General features: G+C 49.5%; 1 protein-coding gene across 5 annotated transcripts in view; it reads right to left on the bottom strand.

Moving 5' to 3' along the window:
- The window catches only part of Eml1 (EMAP like 1), a 137978-nt gene that overhangs the window by 107284 nt on the left and 21972 nt on the right, over window positions 1-8722 (bottom strand). Inside the window, exon 1 of one of the 5 annotated variants that reach the window (XM_033766792.1) lies at window positions 7047-7365. The exons of the other annotated variants lie outside the window; for them this stretch is intronic. The gene's annotated coding sequence lies outside the window, so the exon portion shown is untranslated. Of the gene's footprint in view, window positions 1-7046; window positions 7366-8722 lie in introns of those variants that run through there. 5 annotated transcript variants of the gene reach the window in all.

The following is an 8722-nucleotide window of genomic DNA, read 5'->3' as shown; positions in this document are numbered from 1 at the left end:
AAAAAAAAAAAAAAAAAAAAAAAAAAGAATAGGTAAAATGGTAAATTATGTATTTACCCTATTAAAAAATGGAATGAACATAGCAAGAGCAAATATCTTCACTTGGAGCATTGGTCTTTCCTTGTAATGTACCTATATGTGCTGAGTTGCAAAATAAAGCACATTCAGACAGGATAATTATCCCAGTGGATACACAATTACAAATTAGAAGTGCTATGAAACAAAATAGAAAGGACTTCAGATTATCCTGGAGGATTTGAATTGGACTGAGGAAGGAAGGGAGGGAGGGAAGGAGGGGACAAAGAGACCCAGCGACACAAGGCAGCCTAGAGTAGGAGGCCACTTTGGGGACATACGTCTCATCTGAGGAGCAGAAGTCCTTTCTTTGGACTCTTCACCAGGGACCTTGGAGATCCTGTGGGGTCTAATTTTATTCTGGAAGCACAGAGACCTTGACCTTCAGTGAGTGTTCTTGGGCTGCACTGCACCCACCCAATTTCCTATGCTGAAGTCCTAAGCCTGGGACCTCAGCAGGTGGCCATATGGGGAGGTGGGGCCTCCAGGGCAGTGAGCAGTGGTGAGCAGAGGAGCTCAGTGTGGCTGCCGTCCTTGCAGCAAGGGAGAATTTGGACACAGTTCACAGAGGGAAGACGAAGGAGATCCAGGGAGAAGGCAGCACCTCCGGCCAAGGACAGAGGAACCAGCCCTGCAGTCAACCTGATCTCAGACTTCCAGCCTCCGGAACCGGAGACAGTAACTGTCCACGGAAGCCACTGGTGTGTGGAATTCTGTTGCGGGGATCCTGGCTAAGGAATAGGTCAGTCTCGAATCTCCAAGGCAACAATAGGTTCCACTGGGCTGCCCTGGATAAAATCACCATTCTATCTATAAAATGAGAGGTCATTGCAGATTCGTAGCATTAGCGCAGAGCTTTAAAAACCCTCCTACATTTTCAGACGTGCCACACCCTTGATCTTGGGACTTCGGGCAGCGGTTTCCCTGTCCTGAGTGCCACGCTCTGCCTGTCCCCCCGCACTGAGGCTGCCCTGTCTGCAAGGCCTGGGTGCCCCATTCTTCCTTCCACATCCCTGGCGTTCATTGGCTTGCCGTGGACAAACCATGTCCATCTCGCCTGGGAGAGCGCATGCCTCCGGTGCCCCTCACAGCCAGGATGCGGCGTGAATGCAGTGAGGAGCTGCTGCTGACGAATGAATGGACACTTGAGCTGAATCTGTTGCCCGTAACACATGAAAGAGTTTTTCCCACTCACTCACGGTAACGGTCCCCGTCCCGCACTATCACATGAGGGTTTCTGGACCCTCACCTGTGTGCACACCTGTCTCCACCCCACTAGGTCTTTTCTCTTGAAACATGGTGGGTGGATCTGCACATGACAACCTCCCTGTGCTCTGGATGTTATGATTCTGTGGGTGCAAATGAAGTTTGCTCTAATTTTTTTTCTTTTTTTTTTTTTGAGCATCCAGGACATGGACTGCTGGCTGGTAGTGAACGTCTAGTCAGCTATGAACCTATCTATTTTTCTTGAGCTGCTGTTGGTTCTTCTCCATCCTATACTAGAGCTGATTGATTTCATCTAAAGACAGGATTTGCCTTTATCCTTATAAAGTGTCATTTTGTTGGTTTCCATCCACCATATTAGCCAACCAAAATCTCTTAAATTCATCAATCTGGCATCTAATACATGAGCTTTTCGAGAACAGTGGCTGCCGTAGAGAAGCCTTCCCTGTGTGCTCGTCCTCCTAGTTGACAAACACTTCAGCAGTCCAGGGGGGCAGAGTCCAGGAGACAGCCTAGGGAGGGCCTCCCCAGCTGCACCTCAGTTGACCTGTTCATCAATCCTCTGGATATATTTGTCAGACTGAAAATGCAATTCCTCCAGCCTATTTCCCTCTGTAACATCCGCAGGACTTTGAGAACATCTTCAGGCTGCTTCATAAATCCAATCTGGACACACAGGCAAAAAGAAGCAGCCAGGTTGGCTTGGCTTTTAGTAACCAAGTGTTTACACCCCAGCTCTTCAAAGATCTGTTACAATGTTTACTCAGAACCAGTATCTGTATCTGCCACAATCCAGCTTTTTCTGCTATTTGGGAAATGATGACCTTTTCTCCCTTTCCAGTTTTCTAAGACCTCCATCTGGCAAAATTAAAGATCGTTTATTGAGGTCTTCACAGTAACTGAATCATCTCTTGCCATCTCTTGCCTTTCTTGGACTCCTGACAGTTCCTCCCAAGGGCTGTCTCCTCTGTCCCCTCCACTTGTGAGAGCATTGTCCTCATCGGAGGAAAAGAAATCCAGCAAGCCATGTCCTGAATACACAGAGCGTCCTTCCTGCTCCCATCCAAAGCCCCTCCAGCTCTGGTGAGCTTTCCTCACTCCACTCTGCATCTCATTGGAAATGTCTTTCTGCTCGCTCCCGCTCATCTTATAGAGGTAGGGGATTCTTTACTTCAAGCACCCAGCTCCTTAGCCACCTGGTTGTCCAGGAAGCAGCACTGTGTGGCAAGACACCCTTGCTAAGGACTGTGCCGGCTTCACCACCAACCCTGCAAAATCATGAACTCATTGTCTAAACGGACACGATGTCTGTTTATTATCTAGGAAACCCACAACTTTGTTCCCTATTAAGCTTTTCACTCAAAAGTGTTCTTCGTGGTTTGCAACAACCAAAATAATTCCGATGCCTTGGAGTATCAGAAGGGAAGCAGGGAATTAAAAACAGTATTCAGTTGGTTTTCTCTTTTGAAAACTGTCTGCATTTGGGAAACTTGAGGCTGTGCGCCTGAGGCGGCCAGGCTCCTGACTGCGTCTGTGCTGACTGCTAACTGTCTCCCCTTGACTGTGACGATGATAAATTCTATAAGCAACCCAGCTAATATGGAAAGGCTTAGGGTCCATCCGTGCTGTGCACTGAATAACTTACTGGGGTGCATACCACATGTTTTAAAGGCCACTGTCAGCTGCCTTGCAGCATCAAAGTTTTAAGAAACAATAAAAAGTTGCTAGAAATCTGGATTTATATCAGGAAAGTAAAGAAAAAGAAGCCCACATCTAAGGTTTGCCTGGGGCCTTCTGACCATACCCAGCACAGCTTATTCATCCAAAAGGGGCTCAGAGGAGGAAGGGGACACCCAGGGCTCAGGAAACATGGAATCCAGCGCAGGGCTGGGCGAGAACACTGGGAAATGTAGCAAGATGTAGCAGGCAGGCAAAAGGCTGCAGGAAGATCAGAAAGCAGGGGTAGAGGCCAGTGATTCCCCAAAAGTTAAGGAAATGCACATCGGGGAAGGACATCACACTGGGAAGTGGCTGTTGCTTCCTGAGTAGGTAGGAGTACAGAGCCAGCACAGACATTGAGGTAAGGGAGCAGACATGTTTTTTGTCTTAAGCTTTGTAGAATCATTTGAGATTTTAAAATCAGCACAGGGAGCTTAGTGGTGCTGCTGCCTGCCTCTCAAGCACAAGGTCCTGAGTTTAGTCCCCGCTACCAAAAATAAAAATTAAAAAAATCAGCACGGTATGTGACTTGGCACAATTTAAATTTAAAAATTTTAGGCACATGTGTGTGTGTGTGTGTGTGTGTGTGTGTGTGTGTGGCCAGACACTGAATCCAGGGCCTCACACATGCCAGGGAAGTGCTCTACCACTGAGCTGCATCTCCTTTTTTTAATTTTTTATTTCATTTGGAAACAGGGTGTTATTAAGTTGCCCCATCTGCCCTTGAACCTGCAATCCTCCTGCCTCAGCCTCTTGAGTAGCTGGGATTGTAGGCCTGCGCTACCACACTTAGCCACACCTGCACATTTAAAAAGAATTTGCCAGTTCGTTCATGCATTTAACCAGTAGACATTTGTGGTGCTGCTTCTGAGGTCAGCTGCTGCACCAGGTGAAGATGAAACCTTCATTCCTGTTCTGAAGAAGAAACGCTTTGAGGATGATAATTATTATTATTTATTGTGATATGATATGGTATTATTATATTAATATATCACTGATAATTATTATTTATCTGTCTTTTTATTCAGGAGCTGGGTTTCCAAAGAACTCTAAATTGTGTTTGTAAATCATTTGAAGTCTCAAAGCCATATGTGGCTAAAGCTCGCAATTTAAAGTGTTCCTGAGATTAGTCTTCCAGGAGAAAAAAAAAAGATTCCTGCCCAATGATCCCATGTGTAAACTCCTACCTTCATCCACTCTCTACTCCGCCAAGAAGTAGATGTGGGACGGGAAAGGTAGCCTGAGAACGAATTCACAGGCAACATATCACCGGGTGAGAAGAGGGAATCCACTTCCGAGCATGTTACTAAGTGATATCCCCACACTGAATGTAATCATCATGTACTTACAAACATATACTAAAAAAATAAAAATTATAAAAAAGAAACTATGCCTCACAAACATAATAGCAAAATGTTCAGCTACGCATCATGGGGGTTCTGTGCTAACTAATTTCACAGGGTTTTGTCTTTTAACTTTTCCTCGGTCCACAAGAGAATGGGTTCCTCTGCACAGGCACAGAATGAGTGAGGAAGGACACTGGTCTGTGTGCCGCGGCCCCTCAGTTGCCCTGGGAGGGGTTGGTCCCGGGACCCCCTAACAGTAACAGAACCTGCCTAGAATGGCATAGTAGCCACACACAGTCTGTGCTCGTCCTCACGCATAGCTTTTGAGGGGCTGGGAGCTGAGGGTAGATCCCAAGGCCTCGTGCGTACAGGACAAGGGCCACCCCCCTTCTTCTTAGACCCCCTTTGCAGCGCCTTGTGCTTGCTTCACCTGAGGAGTTGGTATGTGCGCAGAACACATCTTCATTCTGGTTACTTTCCTTTTTTCACCTCCCCATCCCTCTCCCTCCGTCTATTGAGCCCCTTCCTATTTGCAAAAGACCCATCTCCTTGTTTCCCACTGTCTATCTTTTATTTCGCTCTTTCTTTATTCTTTGGATTTCTCATATAAGAGAAACTGTGCATCGTGCCCCCAGCCCTCTACTTTAAGTAACCTTTGCGTCATTTCTTCAGATAATATCTTTAAATAATAACAAACATGATGTAAACACCATACAAATAGCTGTGGCTGTGTATTACTTCAGGAACTAAGAAAAAGATCTGTGCATGTTCAGTACAAGACACAATTTTTTTCAAACATTTTCAATCCACTTTTGGTTACATCTATGGAAATAGCCCCCGCTGACACCATGGTCACATAAATGCCACGTAAATAGTTGCGTTACCTGCTAAGATTATTATTGTTTGCCTGTGGGACATTTTATTCCATCATTTTAGAGCAGCAGGAAAATAGTCTCAAAAGTAGCCATAGTTTAGAAAAATCATCTGCTTCAGCAGGGAAACTGTGCACAACAACTGTATCTTGAAAATGTACTGTGAAACCCTCTCCGAAGTGTTACGCTCTGAGCCATAACTATGAGCCCTCTCACAAGGCCCCGGATGGATCTCCAGTGTTTTATTCAAAGTCCCTGCTGCCCTGGCGGAGGAAAGGGAGAGTTAAGGAGCTACATGCACCCACACCCAGCCGCACGTCTGTCAGGGAAAGCACCCAGTAAAGAAAGCTCGCCCGCTGGCACCCTCGGCGGCTCCCCACTGCTACCGGGTAAAGTGGGAGCCAGGCCACGCTGGCTGGCTCGGGACGGCAGTCCTCCGGGCCTCAGCCTGCCCGCCTGGGAAACGGACCACTTGATGTTCTCTTGATCCGCCCCACTCTTCTCCTCGCACCCGGACTTGCGCTGCCGCCTTGCACTGCTCCCTGCTCTCCCAGTCACGGTGTCTGAAGGATCACGCCAACATCACCCGCCCCGGGAGCCCCTCTACCCTCTGCCTCCTCTGAACTCCTCGGCCCCTAGGACCTGCTGGGTGTGTGAAGGTCCTCGTGACCTTGCCTGGGTCCCCTGCTGGGCCCGGCACCGCTAGGAACAGAACGTCTTGCTTATACACCACGGAGTACTACTCTGCCACAACGAAGGACCGCTTGTGTCACTTGTAGGGGAATGGACGGGATAGAAAAGATTGAGATTCGTTCTGTGTATGCGCCAACTCTCTTGAGGAATGTAACCACTAGGTACTACAAACATGTTATAATAAAAATAAAAAAGAACAGAGACTGGACCCTCCTGGGTGCTCTGCCGAGGAGGCCAGCACTGCACCCTGGCCAGGCTCTTGTCACTGTGATGAAGGCCATGTCCTCTGCCTCTGCGCTCACACCTCGTCCCAGCTACACAGCAGTGCTCCAGGGCACAGCAGAAGGCGAAGAGGAATGGACTTCTTTTCTTCCTTTCTGGTATTTTTTTAAACCAGAAAAGCTCTTCTCTATCACTGGACTAGTTTCCATTTTAAGCTAATTGGTAAACTGCATTTTTGGCTCTTTAACTGGCTTGGTTAAATTTAGCTCATCTTTTCCCTGAAAGTCAAGCTGTCAGTGGGATGGGCAAGATTTGCAATTAAAATCTTAACTTTATTTCTTCTTCCAGAGGATGCTGCCAAGCCCCGCCCCCACTCCCGCTGCTCCTCCTCCCTCAGCCTCTGCCCTAGCTGGGGCTTTCAGGTGGACACAGGGAGACAGCCGCTTCCTGCCGGGGCCGGGAACACCCACGCAGTTCCCTCGCCAGCATCCGGGGTGCAGGGTTGCAAACCACCCTGCAGCCGTGCAGCCTTCCCTGCACAAGTATGAGGAATAAGAGCCAGGCCGCGGCTGCAGCGGGGGTCCGTGTGGTGCCAGGCACACACTGTTAGGACTCCCAGAAGAGGGGCCTGGGTGTGGGACAGAGGGGTGCACTGGGGAGGGCAGTGGGGGGACAGTGTGGAAGTATGTGCAGCACACCTTCCTGCAGCCAGCACCCCACATCTCATCCAGGACCGAACCACGGAGCTTGGCTGGGAACTCTCACCCTCCCTTCCCTACTCCCCCAGCCAGCCTGTTCATGAACACCCCAAGCCTGGCTCTGAGGCTCCCCCCACGACCCAGTACCTCAGCCCCCAGGGGCCAGGCAGGAGGAGTGGCTGGGGGAAATGGCTCACCCAGCTTTCCTGAGGCAGAAGAAAGACGCCAAGCCAGGTCCCTTCACCCGAGCCAATGTCCAGCTGCCCCTCTTCTGAGGGAGATGACGAGGCACAGGCAGCCTTAGGACCAGCAGACAGGCACACCACTTTTCTCCTGCCCATTAAGCAAGATGGGCTGGAGGTTTCCGAGAAGTGAGAAGGATGCATCCATTAGGCTAGCTCTAAAGGGCGGCAGGAACCTTGGTGCAGCTGGTGGGCAGGACTGGGTCCGAGAGGGGGATGCCCCTGCCTCGGTTGTCCAGCCTCCGCTTCCCATGCCTCTCCTGCTCTCCGCTCTCTGCCACAGGATCCAATGGGTGTGGGTGATGGCAAGTAGGGCACTGCGCACCTCTGGGGACGCTGCAATTAGCGACCTGAGCTACTGAGCAGAGAGGGTTCTGGGAGCAGGGACCGCGACTGGGTGGTCAGGTGGGATTTCCCTGGGGAATTACTGGAAAATGTTTTTCTCTCAGCTTCGCGGTCCTGGGCAAAGCTCAGCCCCACCCTGGGGCTTCCAAGGTCTTTCCAGCTGGGGCCACCTAGTATGCTTGTAGGCTCCTAAATGCTTGTCCATGGGCTAGTTTGGAAAGTATCAGTTTTTAATGAAAGGACTTTGCCTTATTCCGAGAGTGTTCATCTGGGACTGAGGATAAAAAATCGCCTTCCTTTATGAAGTGATGTCATCATTAATGTCTTTATTGGGCCAGGTGTGGTGGTGCAGGCCTGAAATTGGAGTATCCTGGGAGGCTGAGGCAGGAGGATTGCAAGTTCTAGCCTAGCCTAGACAGCTCAGTGACTTGGGAAGATCCTGTCTCAAAAATAAAAATAAAAAAGAGCTGGTGACATAGCTCAGTGTGAAGGCCTGGGGTTCAATGACCAAAAACAACCAAATAAGAATTGGCAACTCTTTGTGGCAGCTCTGAGGGTCAGGGAAATGTGAAAGTTTGTGAATCATTGTTTAGCTGAGCCCTGAAGGACTTTGGGCTTTCGTCCCCACAGGCCCCAGAGGAGTGGGTACATGGCTGTGCCCCATCTGTAGAGATGGCTTGTGACCACTCTGTCCCAGTCTGTTCAGAACGCAAAGCCCAGTGTGTCTTGCTGGTGTTGTATCCACTCAGCCAGCTTTCCACCGAGGAACCTGCCCTTGTCTGTCAGGGGCAGAGCACCAAGTCGCTCTGTGGGCTGTGAGCGGGACAGACAGTGAATCAGAAAGTGAAACGTGGAATGGCGCGGAGAATACTGATGTCTACTAGAGGGTGGGAGAAGTCTGGTGAGGGCTGATTCACAAAGTAACAAAAATAGCAGGAAGTGGGGATCAGCCCACCTCTCATTTGTGTGACTCTGCCCTGGGGAGGCACAGGAAGCCAAAAAACAAGCAGGGGTGCAGAGGTGTTGGGGAGGGGTGAGAAGGGGGAACCCCAAATTCTGGGGGCAAACTCATCCCAGTTCTCTGGCTGACCCCCAAAAGCAACCCAAACCAAGATTGGACCTCCACCACCCTACGTGTCAGTGCGAAGTTTGAGCCTAAGCAAGTGAAATGCCAGTGGAAACATGAATATCAAGGCTCTTCACAACAATAACACAAAACGCAGAACGTCCACATCAGAGCATTCACAGTGTCCAGGATGCAATCCAAATCCCCCCCATCAATGTAT

This window comes from Fukomys damarensis, unplaced genomic scaffold (genome assembly GCF_012274545.1).
Source record: "Fukomys damarensis isolate Sample0158 unplaced genomic scaffold, DMR_v1.0_HiC HiC_scaffold_21, whole genome shotgun sequence".
Lineage (NCBI taxonomy): Eukaryota > Metazoa > Chordata > Mammalia > Rodentia > Bathyergidae > Fukomys > Fukomys damarensis.
The sequence above is the reverse complement of the archived record's forward strand: the minus strand, read 5'-3'. Positions and strand labels throughout refer to the sequence as shown.